The sequence below is a fragment of the Idiotropiscis lumnitzeri genome, chromosome 6 (assembly GCF_059441095.1).
Source record: "Idiotropiscis lumnitzeri isolate Australia: NSW breed Sydney's pygmy pipehorse chromosome 6, RoL_Ilum_1.0, whole genome shotgun sequence".
In the NCBI taxonomy this organism is placed as follows: Eukaryota; Metazoa; Chordata; class Actinopteri; order Syngnathiformes; family Syngnathidae; genus Idiotropiscis; species Idiotropiscis lumnitzeri.
In genome coordinates, this window is record NC_142396.1 from 1736370 (window position 1) to 1756342 (window position 19973).

At 43.5% G+C, this 19973-nt stretch overlaps 1 protein-coding gene and 1 long non-coding RNA gene across 4 annotated transcripts in view; one reads left to right on the forward strand and one right to left on the reverse strand.

Annotated features, from left to right (window-relative positions):
• The window catches only part of LOC148334437 (uncharacterized), a 66726-nt gene that overhangs the window by 34872 nt on the left and 11881 nt on the right, over positions 1-19973 (reverse strand). For all 3 annotated transcript variants that reach the window (XR_015844094.1, XR_015844092.1, XR_015844093.1), the window contains exon 2: positions 18851-19044. This is a non-coding gene — a long non-coding RNA (uncharacterized LOC148334437). The remainder of the gene's footprint in view (positions 1-18850; positions 19045-19973) is intronic.
• The window catches only part of cspg4 (chondroitin sulfate proteoglycan 4), a 55592-nt gene that overhangs the window by 15468 nt on the left and 20151 nt on the right, over positions 1-19973 (forward strand). The window lies entirely within an intron of this gene.

Sequence of the window (19973 nt, forward strand, 5' to 3'; positions counted from 1 at the left end):
TACAGGAGCCATCTGAAATGTAGCGATTTATTTTGTTGTTGTTTTTTGCCGTTTATTTGGATGACCGAAGCGGGGGTGGGGGGGCAGTTTCTTCAAGCGGAGTCACTGTGCAGCTCATTAATGTTTGACGAAAACGTATCTCAAAGGCTGAGCCAAAACGTCACGGCAGTCCGTTTCATCAGCGCCACAAGACGGCGGGCTATTTATTTTGCAAAATAAATGTGTAAAAATTGCTTTGCAAACTTTTGTCCTATTGAAGCTGCAGTCGCTTAATCTTAAACATCGTCGTCGAGTTTCCAATTAGCATCCTACAGTTCGTGTTGATGACGGACGGGACAGCAACAGATGAATGATTAAATCCAAATCGTTTGTAGCTGCCAATTTGTGAGTCTACTAATTGTGACGACCGCGATAAAAATAAAAACATCCCGTTTACAACAAAGAAATAAAATAAAACACACCCCCACCCACCAGACACATCCACACGCCAACACAAAACACACACATTCACACCACCTGCTAAACTGTCTTAACCCATGAAATTAAATGTGGGGTTCCCCAAGGTTCAATTTTAGGCCCAATACTTTTTAGGACAGGACAAAATAGAGGCTTTAGTTATTGGTCATGAAGGTGGGGGGGGGGGCATTATTTGGCGCTCAGAGGACAAGGTACTGGCAAAGCCCCTTCTTCTGCAAATAAGTCACAATAGCGTCACTTGTTCTTTATCGGGTGGAGGCGGTCACGGACTCTGCGCCGCTCATCTTTCAGAATGACTGCAAGCCATGAGGAGCAATCCAAGTCATGTTGTGTTCATTTACAGTTGAAAGTCGGAGTTATGAGCAACTTTCACGGCGCATTAACAAATCTTACAAGAAGAATAAAAAAAAGTTAAAAAAAAAAACAAACAAAAAAAAACGACAACTGGAACTGAGAGTCACTTGTGTCCGCTGCCACACCCTGGCAGCGCATGACTCACAGGCACAACGCAAAATGTCACACGGCTAAAACAGCAACCTGAGCGTGAGTGGCGAATACAGAGTTTTGTTTGTTCCAGACTCACGCATCAGCAACCATTTGAGGCACTGGTTGGACGCACGTCACCTTGTGGAAACTGCCTCTGCTTTAAGCAAAACATTGGATGTGGTCCAGAACTGTATAGAACAATTCTACTCCAGTAAGCAAAACTTCAAAAGCATCGTAATTAATTATAATAAGGACAACGACATATTTTCCTTTCTCTTGTTGATATCTGCTGTAATGTGTTCATGACAGTGGCGGGCGGTCAAGACCTTCAAGGCCTTTTCTACTGGCCTAACATAAATAAAAAAAGGATCATATTCTTCACATTGACGTCATCTTATATCTTAGTGTTGTATATTTTGGTTGGAGTTTTTATCCAATCAGAATTCAGCAAGATTGTGTTGCCAGGCAGATTTCATTCTACCAGTAGCACGCACTATTCGTCCTACGAGGCCTTCAGATACAATCGTGCGGACATCTGTTCTGTGTCTCAGCACCATTAAAAAAACTAAACAAGAAAATACATTTAATTTGAAATGAAAATGAACAAAAGCATTACAACAAAAATATCTGTGTTTGACACACCAGAGTATTTAGAAAATAAAACATGAACAAGGTTTATTCATTTAATTTTTTTTCAAGTTTGGCGGGCCAGATTAAAACGTTTAACGGGCCGCATGTGGCCCCCGGGGCCGTAGTTTGCCCACGCCTGGCCTAGACAGATCCTGAGAGTTTATCTGCAGATTAGTCATCATCTGCGACGTACAGTTTGATGTGCACACGAGCGACTCGTGGTTTACTTAATTAGCACGAACACAAACATCAAAGCAGGTCCCCGCGTTCTTCATTTTGCGTGGCTTTTCCTTAAACGGTGTCAGAAGCCGAACAGCAAAAAAAAAAAAAATAAATAAATAAAAAGTTAAATATTAACCAACACTTTCTTCTCCCACAGCGAATACAACTGATGGTAATGTGTTGAAATGCAATTCACTTGATCCGCCGAATGGCTTCGAACATCCCACAAGCAGGTGTGCACCAGGAGGTCATAAAAACGAGCAAAGAAAAACCTCTCCGAATCTTGGTAAATCCCGGCCCGTCGCAAAATCTAACCTCAATTGGGGATTATCACCTTGGCTTCCTGACTCAGATCAAGGTTATTTCTCTTTTTTTTCCAAACAGAGATTAAAGTGTCTCCTTTGCTTTCGTCTCCTCTCTGAAAGTGAACTTAAAGGTGCTTGGCTGTATTTTAACATGCTCAGCGTACAAGCTTTGAATTCTTATCAACGAGCTGGCCGAGTTCGAAAAAGTCAATAGTTTTAACTCAAGCTGCGGGATCAATTTTATAACCACTCATTGGACACTTGGAGATTTTAAATGAGGTGATTAGAATTCTCGAACCACTCCACCATACCTTGGCATTTTTCTTTTGGCAAAACCAGGTTTGAAGCCCAGACAATACAGGCGACGGAAAGAACAAAAGACATGCTAACGTTAGCTTGCCCGTCACCGTAACTTAGCTCTGGACTTTGGGGTATTTTAGTCCACAGTCTTCCAGTTTGGTGGTTTTTTTCCCCCCACTTTGGTCCCTTTATTGTCAATATATTTTTTTCAGAGGACAAACAAAATGTTTCTTTCGAAAACCTTCCAACCTAAGTGAAATATTTTGCTAGCAAGCCAAAGTCAAAACACTGAAGATGCTTTGACAACTTCTCTGGCGTGATACAAAACCAAATTGTGTACTTTGTGAGATATATATTATTTTACTAACCAATTAAAAATCATTTTAAAAGTTTGAGATGCCGTGCGTATGAAATGTGCTACATAAAAAAAAACTGCCTAGCTTGTTTTTTTTTGTTTTTTTTGCCTGAAACGATTAAACTTCTGTATAAACACATGAATGAATGACGATGCTAAAGCTAGCTAATGAGCTAATTTGTGACGTGTATGGAAACTAACTCATTCAATCCATAAGACGTGTGTATATATACATTTTCAAAATTGTATTCCTCGCCTCCCGAAGACATATTTATACGGCTTAGCCTTTTTTTTTTTTTTTTACGTCATAGCTCTATGTTTTTATATCTTTAGAACACAAAATTTTGAAGGCCTTGCAAAATCAGTCAAAATCCCGAAAAAAAACGCTGTGATTGAGGTGTTTCCTCTTGTGAAAATGGCTGGGATTAAATGAGCTAATATACTTATCACTAAATCCAATTCTTTCTAACAAAAAAATGTATCGCTTCATTGCTATCATATGCAATTAAAAAAAAAATGTATATACAAAAAGAGTTCTTGTAATCCGGCAGCGTTGCTATCACAAGGTACTCTGCGACAAGGCCAGCGGGCAGAAATAAAAGCAGATGCAAACATAAATTGAATCGGCGAGTGAATGGTGGCCATGTAGCAAATATTTAATACGCATCATAAAGAAGTCATCTGGCGACGTACTTCGCAACTCATGCAAACGATGTGGTCGTCACATGACACAAAAAGTTCAACAGCACATCCCCTGGTTGACGGATCCAAGTAGCAAGCAAAGCAAATCAGAGTCAAACTGTTCTTCTCGCCACTTAAGAGTTGAACCAGAGGGAAATAAAAAAATGGTGAACACGGGGTGTCATAAAACAAAGGGTGAAGGAGAGGACGTTTCAGCCAGAAGGGAATATTACGACTGGATGTCCACAAGCGGCATCCTGACATACTTTTACGGAGACGCCAGGGACAACCTTTCCAATATATTGCCGAGCATTTAAATATTTCCAAACAAGATATATGGATATGTTCTCATGTGTCTTGTCGCACCCAAAGTGTCATTTCCCGCAAAATATTTATCACGGTCCTACAGTTTATTTTCAGGCAATTTTTCTGGCCAATGCGGAAAATGAATAATCAAGTCATTCTTTTTCCTTTACAACGCGAACAATCTCTTCAAATATTCAAAACTCCCGTTTGTACGTCCGTACAATTCATTGGACTCATCAACTCAATGAATCGAGCAGGACTCACAACGGGATACTTGCTTCGACACACTGACGACTTCTGAATGTGGTTGTAAATCCACGTCTGTTGTACTGGAACAAGCGAGGCCAATCGCCAACACTCGTATCGACTTTGGCCAGCGTTGTTGCAATGGCGGCGATTGATTTGCTATTGTTCTCAGATTCACAATTGTTTGTTTTTCCTCGATAGACGGGCGCTCTGGTTTTAACGGGTCTAAATGGAGTCGTCACAGCGAGACCCAAATCGGAAACGGAGCGGACACAATTTACTCTTTGCTTAATCAACGCCATGGCTGTCTCTCAGGTCCATAAACCGGCGAGATGTTTTTCAGAGAGGCGCTTGACTTTCAGATACTGTGTGCAGTTATCAAATATTGTGACAACTAAGTACAAATGAATGATGGTCAATGAAATGAATGAAATCCGTTTATAGATCAGGAATAAGTACAGTGAAAACATTTTTACCGTATTTTCCGGACTATAAGGCGCAGAAGCTGCAGCAACTCTTTTTGGGGGGAAAAAAAAGATAAGCGTATTGTAGAGCGCCCCCTACGGGTGAAAGAAAAATCCACATGGTTCAAAATCTAGGAAAAATGTAGCGGCTTATAGTCCGGAAAATACGGTAAAAAAATGTTTTAATTATGTTGTAGTTCTTGAGATGGCAGCACGGTGGACGACTGGTTAGCACGATGGCCTCACAATGCAGAGGTGGTGGGTTTGATTCCGGCTCCGGCCTGCCTGTGTGGAGTTTGCATCTTCTCCCCGTGCCTGCGGGGGCTTTCTCCGGGTACTCCGGTTTCCTCACATATTCCAAAGACATGCATGATGTGTATGAGTGTAAGCGCGGATGGTTGTTAGTCTCTGTGTGGCCTGTGATTGGCTGGCAACCAGTTGAGGGTGGACCCGGCCTACTGCCCAAAGATAACTGGGATAGGCTCCCTCGTGACCCTCGTGATGAAAAGCATGGATGGATGATGGATGGATAGTTCTTGAGCTCAGTCTTGGTTTCGAGATCAGTCTCAAGACCAATTCTTAGCTCGTCTCGGAGTAAAAGGCAGTTTTACTGTTTCTGTTCCAAACGTTTTGCTCTTGTCTCAGTTTTGGTTCAGCCTGATCTCGGTAATGTCTTGGTTTCGGTTGCTGTGGACTTTACGACAACTCTACTTTTTATAAAAAAAAACTGAATGACCTCATTCCGTTGGCCGAGGGAGCAAATCAAAACATCGCAAGTACAGCTCAGTTTTTTTTTCCGTTTTTTTTCTGGAACTTTGGTCTGTCCTGGACATTGTGTTGAGATTCAGGCCTAATACATTTCCGTAGACACCGGAAGCTTTTCTTTACAGAGTCTAGTTTCTTCAGCGGACCTCTAAGCCCAATTTTGTGACAGAGGTCGATCAATGTTGTGGATCCAATCCAAAAATAAAAATATCTGGAAATAATCATCCTCTCTCAAAAGTTTTCAAGTGTCCAGCAAAACGAAAGGAATTGACCGTCCAATATTTTGGAAGGGCGCTGTTATGGATACATCATTTATTTAACACTTTTGTGGCCGGTGGAGGTAACAAACGTCTTACTTTTGGTCTTAAAGGGAAAAGGTTTGTCTTCAGGAGCGATTGTCCCCCATCGTCTCGTCTGAGGCGGAGCATCGACTTTAGCGCCGCGCTTTGTTTGGCTCTTAGGTATAGGCGACCACTACTCTGCCTGAGTGGATCCCTCACCTCTGGCGGGGAATGAAATGGACATTCTTTTACTTTGCCTTTGGCCAGCGTTCAGCGGCCGCCCGCTTATTGATGAGCTCTCATTGAGTAACAGCATTGTGCTCCCGCGGGATTGATTTTAAAAAGTTCTCGTCGATAGCCAGACAGCAAAAAGCCACCCTCGTGACTAAACAAATACGCCGGTGAATCTAAAGAATGCATACATTCACTGCAGTATGTAAATGCCCGTGGCATTTTGTGCATGTCATCTATGCTCAGTCAGGAAGGTGACAGCGCGTTGGCATTTTTGACACAAGAAGGCTTACAGTTATATGCAGAACTGCAGACTAGGTGACAGAATCCAGCCCATGACGATTTGGGTTTTTTAACATAAATGAGATTGTCTGTTTATATGTGTTGCTGCGCCGTGTGTGTGTTGACATAGGTTTTGCATTATGCGTCGGTGTTAAACTACCAAATTATTGTTTTATGAAATGAAATTGCTTGTACAATTTTGGATATGTAATGTTTTGAAAGATGACAACATTGGTGGCGGAGAAGGAGCCAATGACAGATCAGGATACGTTTTACTTTTTTAACAATTAAGCTTTAAAAGTAAGGATGCGCTTGTTTTTTTTTTTCATTTTATTTTTTTACCCCATTTCCAATGCCGAAAATGGTTAAATTCACGGTTAGGTTAAGCAATATACTTGTTTTACTTGCAAAATAACGACGGCAAAAGTGCTCCGATTGACGCGAGGTCTATTAACTATTGTGACGCAAGCAAGCTTAGCTAGCCAAGGCTAGCGATGCACTTTTAGTTGCAACATTTGTATTGCTAGCCTATTGTTAGTGATGGGAGACTGAAGCTTCAAATTTGCTTCATGAACCAGTTGTGGTATTTTTGACTCCACTAGGTGGCACTGTTGGTTTAAATATGCCCAATGTTGAACCGAGAGTGCCATCTACAGGAGTCCAAAAATACAACAGCTGGTTCATGAAGCAGATGTGAAGCTTCATTTACCCATCGCTGCCTATTGTTCCTTTTTTTTTTTATATCCAGCCCCCAAAATGAAATATCAGCAGTCACTCAGAGGCGATGAGGTGCGTTCCATGTAATTACTTTGTCAGAACAACAGTCCGTGATTTGCTTATCATCTAAATGCAAATTGGATGTAAAAGGTATCGTGTGTGCTAAAAAAAAATAAATAAATAAAAAATAAACAGCAACTCTCAGTCAATCTCGTTATTTTGCCACATGTTTTTCTTTTTCACGCCCACAAGTCTGCTGCGCAGTTGCTGAGGGCATTTGATCACGTTTTTGTTTGCTTGCTTCGATGCATTCCGGAGTTATAATAAAACGCATGAATTCGTGGCGCTGCCGCCTCAAATTCAGACTCATGACCCTCGTCACAAGAAGCGCTCGCACATAAAACTAAGCAAAGACTTCACATCGGGAAAAGCAACCGATTTTTTTGTCCAAAGGTTAGCTTTGACCAAGCAAGTGAGCTCTGGCAAACAATATGGAAAAAAAAAAAACTTTCCTTGTGCCACTCTTGGGCAGCAGACTTTATTTCACTCGCAAAAACAAAAACACACACCCGTAACGATCAGAGAACATCGCACAAGGTGGGACTTTGGCAATCATCAAAAGGATTCACTGCACTGCTGCCGAAAGAAACTATTTAAGCATTTGACCAGAAACTCAAGAATCGTATCATAGAGCTCGGCTCTTCCGAAAGATATGTTTTTTATTTTTTTTTTTATTTAAATATTTTAATGAATACAGGTGCACGCTATCCGGTAAAGGTGAGCTCAGACCGAAAGAATCATTGATAATCTCGTTGTAGCTGTGCCAAGACCAAGTAAGCAGGATTCTTCAATCCCGTTCCTCGAGGACCCGTGTCTAGTGATGGCTAAATGGAGCTTCACATCTGCTTCATGAACCAGCTGTTGTATTTTTGGACTCCTGTAGATGGCACTCTCGGTTCAACATTGGGCTGAAGGCCATTTCTTCAACTTTTTATTTAAACCAACAGTGCCATCTAGAGGAGTCAAAAAATACAACAACTGGTTCATGAAGCCAATTTGAAGCTTCATTCTGCCATCTCTGGCGGTGTCTCTCCCTGCTGGAACACACCCGAGTCAAATGATCAGGACCGTCATGTAGCTTCTGCGGACCTTGCTGATTAATTGATCATTTGAATCAGGCGTGTTGCAGCGGAGAGAGACGGAAAACTGGGAGGACAGCGGACCTTGAGGAACAGGATTGATGAACCCTGGAGTGGAGGATCGTAAAGTTGCTGTGTCGGTCGTTGGCGGTGTTCAAGAATTGGTAGAGCGTCATGTTTCTTGATGTTTTCCCTCCAACTCAATCTGGGGCGAGCGCGTTTTCGTTTTCCGGATGATTTGTGCAAGATTCGGTGCTGATCTTGGAAGATGGCCATTGGTCAGTTTGCGCTTCCAATTTGAAGGATTGTGTTGCGACATCCTCCTGGAACTGGAACGGGGTTTGGTGAAATTCCGAGAGTCCGCTGTGCAATCTTAACTTTTATAAGAGGGCTTGTCCGGGATCATGTGTCGGAATTAAAGGGATTCTTTCTTCTCTTTATCGTTGCAACAAATGTTTCCCATCTGTGATAAGATTCCTGCTCCGCAGTGCACTTTCCCGTCTGAAATAATGCCTTTGGATGGAGAGGTGGGCGCAGCAGCCAAAAGCCCAAATTTCCCGCCCAGCTCTGAAGTTATTTTAGTACGAGTGCGACCGCGGCGAGTCGAGAGTGCAAGCACGATTTAATCGAGAGCTTCCGCCCGGTTAGACGGAGCGCTTTCAAGTCTTTAGGGGGTGCCGAAAATAAAATATGCTTGATTCCGTCTTTTTGTTTTGCGCCCCAGTTTTAATTCTTCACAAACAAAAGGTGGAATGCGCCACTTGAGATTCAAGCGAGGGTCATTTCTTCCCTGGAAACATTTGCACCGAGCGCAAGCGGCGGCTGGTGTCGGTGGGACGCACGTCGCAGTGACGCACCTCAAAGCTCACTGCGGCGTGCGCGGTGGCCGCTCTGTCAGCGAGCCAGTCGGCAGGCCGGCGACCGACGTTGCCAGCACATGTTTAAAGCATTAACCGTGAGCGGTGTTTAAGTTGAAACGGGTGTTCTGTGATGAAACCTCGTAATCCAAGTGCAGGATTCCACAATGCGGAGGGCACCGTTTGGTGGAAAAAATGAGGGATGAGTTGTTGCTTTTGGAAACTCCGGGTGTGTGTGCGTATGAGTGTGCAAGACAGCTAACGTGTAATTTGCATTGGAGCCCAAACCGAGATCCTTCCAGAAGGCTCCACCAATGATTCTTTTGGATTTCCAATGAATTTTCCTCGTAGGAAATCATGAAAATAGAATGAATCCATTTCTGAAAAGAACCAGAAAACTATGATTCCTATGATTCAGATTTTGTCTTGCATGAATTGCTCTTTGACATTTTGTCCATATTTTTGATACATTTTCGGGTTTACTTTGGAGGATCCACTCGATAGTTACAAATCTAAATCGGCATATACTTACTTCCATTTTTCGGATCGTTGCCGGTCCTTCCCTAAAAAATGAGCGCCCATTAAATGTCAGCTAAACCTCCTCTCTGACCTCTTTTAAAACTAATTTGAAAACATTTTTATTCTTTAGCTTTCGACTCAACATGAGACTGTCGCAGTTCTGTTGTTCCTCTGGTATCCATCGTAAATGGATTCGTTTGTCTTTTAATTCATATGACGCTTATGGAAAGCGCTTTGTTACAGCTCCAACTGTTGTGAAAAGCACGAAAGAAATAAAATTGTATTGTACTGTAAAAGAGGCAATGTGAGTGAATATTGTTCCGTGACAGACTATTAGCCCATATGCGAGTGGACTATCGCAAATTATTGGTATATTTTTATCTAGATCACTCGTCCCCAACCACTTTGGAGCCGCCCGCAGAGATGAAAGTAAAAAAAAAAAAGAACTTGCAGTCCTGCCGGTTTATTTATTATTCCAGGCTGAAAAATATTCTCTTTTGAAAAGTGACCGGCTTCTCTTTGTTACATCGGACTTTTGATGTATGTCAAGATGCAAACTGTCTCGGTCGCATGACGCGAAAATTAAATGAGTCGGACCACGTGCAAAGCCCGCTTTGCGCAAAATGGAAAAAAAACAAAAAAAAGTTGGGGGAACCACTGATGGAGATCCTTGCCGCAAGGGAGGGAAATTGGTGACATCGTTTTTACAGAATCCTACTAATTAAACGATCAAAAGTGCAATCAAGCTCCTCGTTTTAGTTTGCAGTGGTCAAAACACAAACGCTGAAGACAGAGAGCTCTTAAAATGAAGGTTCTGTTCGGACAAACATTGGGTTTGGTCTTCCAAAGAAAACCAAACATGCCAATTCCATATTTCCAGCGTGTTGCATTTTACATGCGGTTTATGGGGGTGCTGCCTGTGAGGGAGCACTCAGGACTGGGATTGTTTCCTAAATGAGGCTTGGGTGGGGCAGGGTGGGTCTACCCCTCAACGGTAGCGCGGTGGAAAACCCTTGAGATGACGGCAGACGGCGGGCTGACTCAGCCAGCAGGCCGAGGAGAAATGACTCTCAGTTTCTGTACACGTCTCCTTCCCCCCTGTAAGTTGTGTGCGTGTGCGTGTGTGTTTATGTCTGAAGCTCGTGCCTCTGAATCTGGGCGTGCACGTCGAAATGGTTTGCAGTGACGGAAAGACCGGAGAGCCAGCATCTGGATAATGCATTTTTTCTGGCCCCAAATTTTGAGGTCCGAATGAATAAGGGGTGTCTCGGGGGAAGGGGTGAGGAGGGCAGCGGGGGGGATGGGGGGGGGGGGGGGGATCCGTCTGGACTGGAATGGGTCAGTCAGTCAGTCTGTCGGTGTGTGCCTTCAGCTGGTTGCTATTATGGGGGACTAATGTGACGCTCTGATCTTGAACACACACTGGCTTTCCCGTTTCCCTGTTTAAAGTCACGTGTTGTTTTTTTTTTGGGGTGGGGTGGGGTGGGGGGTTTGGGGGGTCCTGTTCACAGCAGCTTCTGTATCACCGTGAGTCCCCTCAGCACACTGGAAAGCTGGAGGCTCATTTGCAGAAAGGTCTCACTGTCACGTTAGGTCATGGAAACTTTGGAGGTATGACGTTGAAAACTTCTTTGAGCCGAGTTGTCCCGCTTGCAAAGTCAGACGGTCCTAATTCGGGATTTCCATTTGAAGGATGATTCGTCTTAGAGCCAATGTTGAGGGTTTTGTTTTTTTCAGTTATTTTGTAGATCCGTTGACGATTCTGTTAAGTCATTCATTTTCTGTCATTTCCGGACTATAAGGCTGTACTGTGAATGCACATTAAGGTACATAAAAAGATTGTTAAAACAGTGCCTTTTAACTCGGCAACAACTTTGCTAATTAAAAAAGAAAACACATTTGTGCTTAAATTGTCACGGGCCTGTATTAACATCCTAATTGTCGGGGCAGGAAAAAAAAGGGGTTAGATTTTGTTGCATTTTCCCAAGCCTTTGATTATTTTCCGGAACACAATCAAAACAAGCCCGTTGTCACAGTAACGACAACAAACAGAGCCAGACTTTTTATTTCGGATGTTTTGCTCCAAACATGTGACTCATACTTCACAAGCAGCAAACGTGGTTGGAAACGGTGAAAGGACTGCAATCGAATTATGTGACAAAGCACACATCTTTGGAACGCGAGACCGAACCCGAACCGAAACTTTTTCTCCAACCATAAGATGAAAGTCTTCTTCCTTATCCAAATGTTCGCTCCTAACCCGAACACCTTGTCCTAACCTCCAAACTCAAACAAACCGAGAGATGCAGAGACCAGCCGCAGCTGGAAGTCAAAAGAATGGAGAGGGGAACATATTTCTTGGCCTAAGAGGCAAACTTGACAGAAAGCTCGCAATACACAGGTGGAAGTCATTCCAGAACGAACCAAAAAAAAAAAACAATACTCGACACCAACCATTTTTTTTGCGATTACTTCAGAGTATCATCGCGCTTTTCAACCATTGTTAAGTTTCATGTATGGTAGAAAAATATATCAAGAGCACTCTCGTGTTGACTGAAGCTCCATTCTGGCACAGCAGCCAAGGCAAGAGTTTCAAGTATTCGAAACAACAACAAAGACTGTAGAATTCCTGATGGGATATTCTGCAAACAGGCCGACAGAGAGTGGGTTCATTTATGAGATCTGTCTGGGAAAAAACCCGGAGCTCCTTCAACAAGCGGGTCCAAACCAAAACCCAATTTTTAGCACCTCGCATACTGTACACAACAGGGAAGTCTCCGCCGTTTCAACTCCCAGAGCGGACATCTCGCAGTGAAATGCAATTTAGCAACAAGTGTTTTATTTTTATCTCTTTCCATCCTCAAAACGGTAATTAGCGCCAGAGTGACGGATGCCCACGCTAGCGAGTCATAACTGTCACTCAGAGGACATGGGCATCAAAAGTTGAATGTCGCCATGGATAAAGTATGTCACAAATGACTGCGAGCCTCGAATGGGACGTTGCCGGGAATTAATTTGGATTAACGCGCCAACGTGGAAAAAAAAAAAAAAAAAAAAGTGAGGCTGTTCCAATAACATGTCAAATGATGAATTCACCTTGGCCCAGAAAATGTCAGCACAAAAGAATCTCAGAGCACAATTTTGGCAGCTACCTGCAATTCCGAAAGTGGCTTGTCTGTCAAACTGTTTCGCTAACACAAAATAAAATGTTACACATGAACTAATAATAGAAGATGAGGCAGCGGGGGATAATTTCTCAAGTTACAATGACAGACAGAAAGCGGCCACAGTTAACTTTCAACATGCAGCCTCAGACTTCATCGAAAAGCCATGATACAAAACTGCTAGCTTAGCGGTAGCGCGGTGCTAAATCCTTTGGACAGGTGTTAGCAAAGTGAGCAGGTCATCAAAAAGCAAATTGTAGAAAAGGAAAAACAGTCATAGCATTCATGTAGCTACTTAGCATAAACTGCTACGCTAAATGCGCTAACCCAGGTGATGCTAACGCTGTCTCTGAGGAAACGGTGACGTAGCATTAACAAGGTCACTTGAAAATCATAAATATTGTTTAGTAGTGGTACAACAGATCGCACAAGTCACGGATTTTGAGGAAATACAACTTAGTTTTCTTTTTTTGTTTTTTATAAAACACATAAAAAAGAAAATCAACTTTGTGGCTAATGTCTGTGTGGCCGTTTAGGAATTAAAAACGCAACTTGAGGCAATATAAGCCAGGAGACATTTTCATTTTCGAACTGTCAGTTTTGTTGTCTAAAACGCCGACCGATCGCCACCCAAAATGCAAACGCACGTTACTGCTCTCGTCCACTTCAACCTGCGAAAGTAGAAACGCGTTTTGCACGTCGTCACTTATTTCCTAATTTCTCCTGTATGAAGGAGAAAAAAAAAGGAAAATGATAACTAATTTCAGTTTCCTGATCAAAAAAAAAATGTAAGCTGAGCTTGTTAGTGAAAAACGGGCCAGCTTCGCTCGACTGATACTTGAACTAAAACAGCCGCAATATGTCGAAGTGAGCCTTATGCAACATTTCGGCATATGGCTCGATTATTTTAATGAGACACACCCAAGTGGGACCTCGGCGGTTTTGACTGCTTCCGCGCCGCACACAGGCCCGCGTTGTGTCGCGGTTAGTCAAAGTTAAGCAGCCCAGAGACGGGCCACAATGCTTCTGTTCACACTTGTTTGTTTTACAATCTTGTTATGCCGAGTGAGCTCATCGGCGAGCACTCGTAAGTCTTTTTAGTGGCGCGCGTGATGAGCCGACAAGCTGCGCGTTGGCCTGCGTGCCTTTCTCGGACTTGTGAGAATGTGCCATTATGTGGACTTGTGCACGAGCACACTATTTCTTTGTTTGCCGCACAATGTGAAGGTGGAACTCAAGTGGAAATATTTTCACTGGCTGCGTCACAAAAGTCGAGTGAAGCGAAACGTGACGTTTTCTTTCCGAGTGAGTCGCGTTCATGTTAAGATTTTTAAGTTTGTTCCGATTTAGAAATACGGGAATCGAACGCCACTTGGCGCAATGAGAGCAACCTTTGCTTTGCACAACAACTACGAGGGTTGAAAAGTACATGAATCCACGGGATTTTAGTTCAGGTAAGATGATTTTAGGATAAAAAAAAAAAACACACAAACAACGGGAACTGCTGTCTGCCACAGCTCACACTCACATGCAGACCACCGCAACAGCGTTTTGGGGGCCGACATTAACAGAGACACGACAAAACAAGTTTTCCGCGATGGGATGCGGCACCAATTAAAGTATTTTATCGACTATCTCATTGATTACTTGGGCTGGGTATCGATTCAAACTTCACAAATCGATTTGATTCGAAACACAAGGGCCCGATTGGAGTCACTTTTCCATTCACTTTGATTGATTTTCGATTCAATCGAAGATTTCACGCAGTACCAGTTTGACTTTGGTATGGAAGGCATTGTCAGAAGAATCGATGCTGTAATTAGTACAAACTACTTGTTGTTACTCGGTGCATTAGTAAAAATATTAATATTTAGATTAACGCATTCACTACCAGCCGAGTAAGAAAAATTGAACAATAGAAGCCAGCCATGAATTATGTATGTTTTATCCAATATGACCTGGTCAAAACAATAAATGTATCTGCCTTCATGCTTGTGGGCGCTGACCTCACTGCTTCCGCCATTTTGTTTTGAAACGCTACTTTTGTGGAGTGACAAGATCTCGCGTGAAGTCAGGTCAATTTATGGTGAAAAAGATGTTCGATGAATCGATATTGGGCTATCGAAAGGAAAATCGATTAAAATTTTTCAACTACTGATTACAATAATCACATTGTTCATTTTATGCTTACAATTTATGGAGCGTTTCAAATCATTTTAATTTTGAATTTAAATCCGTTTTCGTTACCACTTGTCCCTATAAAAGGATCACGAGTGCCTGGCGCCTATTCCGGTTGACTTTGAGCGAGAGGCAAGGGACAACCTGGACTCATCTCAGCCCGTCGCAGGACACATGCGATATACAATAATTCACACTCCCATTCCCAGCAAATTTAGAGTATTCGACTGACCTCGCGTATGTGTTTGGTGGAATGTGAGAGGAAATCATACTCAGAAACTCCTCACCGAGATGTTGCAACAGCAATTTGAACCTGAATGTGAGGCAGACATGCCGAACACCGACTTTGGAGATTCCACTGCATAATGTGGGTTCCAAAAGCAAAATCCCCTCCCGTATTGTAACTCTTTGTTTCCCCTCCTTCTCCGCAGAGAGCGAGCCTCTCTAAGAGAGCAGCACAAAGCCAAACAAGAGGGACTCGCTCACAATGTTCTTTGCACACTTCCCATCGCTCGCTTTCATTCTTTCACACGTTCGTTTTCTGAAACGCTCCATTCAATTTGAGCGGTCATAATTTTGGGCTTCGGCCGCCATGCACCTCCTTGTCACTTTGGCTTTTTAAAAGCCAGAAAAGCCGAGGAATTTTAACTGTCGCTCCCCCGCCGGGTCGCCATGAGCCGCCTCTTTTCAGATGGGCCCTCCCGAGTCCCGAGTTCCGAGTCCTTGCGGCGGTGTCTCACGACCGCGCAGAAGGTGGATCAGGGATGTGAAAAGGCGTCCCGAGTGATGCGGAGTTGGCTTTCAGGCGGTGTGAGAAATGGCTCCATCGAAGCCCGTAAAAGTGCGTCCCCGGCGTCTTGTGAAAAGTTGGCGGCGGCAAGAAGGCCTCCATATTAAGTCGTGCTGTCAAGGAATGCAGAGTAGTGGCCGTCCTCTCCGCTGTGGACTCACTACAACTTTCCAACACACTACAGTGTGCAAACATGTTGCACCAAAACAAGATTTTAAAAGCGGACACACCTTGACCCTCTCATGCATAGGTGTCAAACGCTGGCCCGCAGTGTAATTATATTTGGCCCACATGGCTTTACCAAATGACTACTATACATTTTACATTCAAAATGATAATAGTACATTTAAAAACTAAACATTGTATTACATTGATAAAACCACACAAAAATTTCCCCGCCCCCCCCCCCAAAAAAATGCATGGTTTTGAAATGTGGGAGGAAACCGGAATACCCGGAGAAAACCCACACAGGCACGGGGAGAACATGCAAATGCCACACAGGAAGGTCGGAGACGGAATCAAACCCACGACCTCTGCAATTTTTGTCTTTAAAAAATTAAATGCTGGCCCGCGGGCGGCTCTGTTCAAGTTTTACTTTTCGGCCCACTGTGCATTTGAGCTCTCATGAAATCCAATACGAGACCAGATCAAAAATTCCGCTTCAACAGGTAACAGCGGCATTTCTTTAACAGTAGGTTCTTTTTTTTTTTTCTTTTTTTTTTGTGGCTCTCGCAGCGTTGTACGACTGGGGGTTATTTGAGGAGAAGCTAATGGAGAAAGGAAATGTGAGGCTAATTATGGAACTAGAAATGGACTTTGGTTTGACGTCGGAAAGGTTCTGTCTGCTGTGCCCGACATGAGCGACACAAGAAAATAATCCTCCGTAGCATGCACAAACTGATCTCACCAATTAGGGCCGAGTGAATACCTTGTAGCTGAAAGCGAAATGGCTCATGACCAGCGTGAAAAAAAAGCGAGCCGACAGTCTGAATAATTTTAGTCATCTTTTGTCTTTCGAAATTAGAATAACCCGGAAGTCATACAGCATCACAGAGCGGATTAAGTTGGACGGCGTTGGCTAAAAATCTAAACGAAGATAGATTCTGCAAAACTTCACATTTGCAGACCACTTGGAATATTCACAGCCTTTTCCAAAGATCGATCGCAACGCGCTCGCGTCCACAAACCATTGAGGGGAAAGTAAACGATAGCCCCTCATAAGAGTTTGCAAATCATGTTAACGATTGAGTATTCCATTCCTTGGGAGCGCAAGAACATTTTTCTTAATAACACCCTATCCCTCGTGTAATTACCCAGAAGCTCTCGTGCCCTCGCTTCCACAGCCGCTGCCCTGGCAAAGGAAACAAATGAGCATAAGCACTATTTATAGGCTTAAGTGTGAGGGGGTGGTTTGTTTGGATCCCAGGCGTTGTTACCATGGCAAATTTGTGCTGAAGGAACAAACTCCAACAGGGGTTGCCACTGGATACCATTTTTACGAAAAGCTAAATTCATATTTCAAAGGAGGATGGGGAAAAAAAACACTTGCATGTGTCTCTGACTGAAGACTGAACAGCACTTTCGGAACGGTCGTTCAAACAGTTCCTCAGGGCAGGTGTTTTCACGATTACAATATTTTGCTGGTCCATAAACTCTTACCCTCCGAACCCGTCATTAGCAAAATGAACCGACAGATAAACGATAACCATATCCGTCTCCGGAAGTTCTACTGTTGAACTTTGGTTGAGCTGCGTGTGGTTAAAGCAGTGCTTCACAATTATTTTCTGTTACGCCCCCCCTAGCAAGAAGATAACTATTCGCCCCCCCCCACCACCACCATCCACTCTCCGCCGCAACTCTAAATAATAGCATTTTCGTTGCAGAACAAAACTTCACTGTGGAGTTAATACTCGCTGCGCACAATAGGGCAAGGAGAGCGCCACTGCCAACTACTGGAGTGGAGGTGCAATTACACTTTATTGCAGTTAAAAAGCATGTTCACCAAGTTCACACAACGCCCCCCCCCTCCCTCAGGGGGGCCCGCCCCACTATTTCAGAAGCACTGGGTTAATGCCAACAGCAAGTCGGAATCTGGTCTTGCAAAGTCAAGTCAACTGAATGTCTTCCGACTAATGTGGTCCCTCAGTTCCTCTTACTTTTCCGGACGTGTCGAGAGACCAAAAAGTGGGAGAGGGAAAGGAAAACAACAAGGGCCATTCATTTGGTAATACGTAAAAGCAGAGAGGAAGCCTCTGTTTCCTCTGAGTGCATCAAATTAACGCCATCTGTACTGGCCTGAGACCAGCGTCCTACTTGACCCACAATTTAGCCCTGTGAAGTGCTTCGGAGAGCAAATGAGCCTGCGGTTAAACTTTGTGCCGGGGTGGCTTGAATCTCTCGTTTTGTGAAAGGACAGCATCATATTCCCAGCATGATCCCGTCAACTCAAAAACTCGAGTCGGTAGAGCTCGACAACCGCTTGATGTGATACCGCAAAAGAAAAGGAGCTTTCGTGTTTCCTTTTAGCCGCTAGACACGACTCCTTGCATGCAGTGACGTGAAAATCACTTCCAGAAGGCCTGAGAGTGAAACAAGGCGAGTCATTTATACAGATAGCGTTGGGGAACGCGCTTCTCCTGAATGCAGCTCTTTCTACGCTGAGCTTTACTCATCTTAGCAGGAGGGGACTAATGAATTCCAGGTCGAGGTACGTGTCGCAAAGTAGAGCCGCAGCGCGAAATGCCGACGAAATGCGAAATGAAGGCCTCGGACGAATAGCGCGTGCTGCTAGTATTATGAAATCTGCCTGGCAACACCAGCTAGCTGAATTCTGATTGGATCTCGTTGCACACTGTACAATGACAAAAAAGGGATTTCTGATTCTGATAAAAATTAACCTAAAAATTCAACACTAGGATATCAAAAGACAAGAATATGATCATGATTTCTTGGTTATCTTAGGCCAGCAAAGAAGGCCGTGAAGGCCTTGACGGCCTGCCACTGCAATCGAATGAACACAATTTGTGACCAGCTGTGTCAACTCGTTGACGAATATTTGCTGCGAAATGCAAAAAAGTGACTGAGACTCACTAGGTCCAAACCGTTATATCTTAATAGTCTTTCATTTCACGAGTCATTCACTTGGGAGCAAATTTCAGATGAATATCCCCCAACAAAGGTAAGGCAGGGGAAAAGTGACACGGAGAGAATTTCAAGAAGCCGAAAACTGTACATGCTAAACGCAAGAGAACTCTGTAATCGCCAGCAATGATCTCAACCGTCCAATCGAGTTTCATTTTATGTGTTTACTCAATAAACCGTCGATGGCGCCGCAAGTCAACATGTGGAAGCGTCTAAAAGAGTTGCCTCGGATATTCAATTTAGGGAGGCAGCAACGTTCATTTTCCTTGGTTGCTCCAACTCGCTTCTGTGCAACAACGAACGGAACGACTCACTGTGTACGTTTGGCTCCTTGCCGAGTCCGCTCAACGCCGCCTTGGAAGCGCAACCAGATGCCTCTTAGTCAAATCTACCAAGCATGGGCTTGACGACGCAGGCTTTTGCTTCCGTCCTCTCTGACAGAAAACGGAACGGATTGTCCTGGTTTAGGTTTGCTCGGTTGATCGGGGATCCCTCGAAGAACGAGAACCTAAAAGGACAAAAGCAAGCATCGGTCGTTTGTCGTCGGCACCTATGTGGGAAGTAGCAAAAATCACAAGTACAGCTTTTTTTGTATTTGTGTATGAATGCAGCCTTTCTGCACTTGAACAGGATCATTCACCGCTTTCAAGCAGCCTGCCCAGCAAATTGGAACCAACTATTTTGTTCTGGATTCATCTACCATCAATATTCGGAGTGTGGGAGGCTTTAGAACCAGAGTATCCAGAGAACTAGGCGGAGGATATTTAAAACGCAAAAGCACTTGACTGTGAAGCTAACCAGTAAGACTAGGGTGTTCAATCCTGTTCCTCGAGAGCCGCTGTCCTACCCATTTTCCATCCGTCCCCTGCTGCAACACCTGATTCAAAGGATCAGGATCGTTATCCAGCTTCTGCAAACAATCTAAATATTTGAATCAGGGATGTTGCAGCAGGGACGGATGGAAAACGAGTGGGACAGCGGCCCTTGAGGAACAGGACTGAACATTTCTGCACTTCGAGCAGCCTGTGACCAGTTACCACAAGTTTTTCTTCTTGGTCTATTTTATTACATTAATTGTTGTCCTGAATTGAAAACTAAATTAACTACTGTAATTTCCGGACTATAAAGCGCACCTTTATATAAGCAAAAAAAAACAAAAAAAAAAACGATATACCAGCCGCACCAGGCTATAAGATGCAGTTTTCAATGCTGGAAAAAAAATTGTTGTTTACTGCATTTTGTACAGTGAATGCACATAAAGGTACATAAACAGATTGTTAAAACAGTGCCTTTTAACATGGCAACAACTTTGCTAATTAAAACAGAACAGACCCAAGGGGGAAAAAAATAATAAAATTAAGATTTATTTTGCGTATTTTCTGAACTATAGAGCGCCCTCTACCGGTGAAAGAAAAATTCACCAAAAATAAATAAATA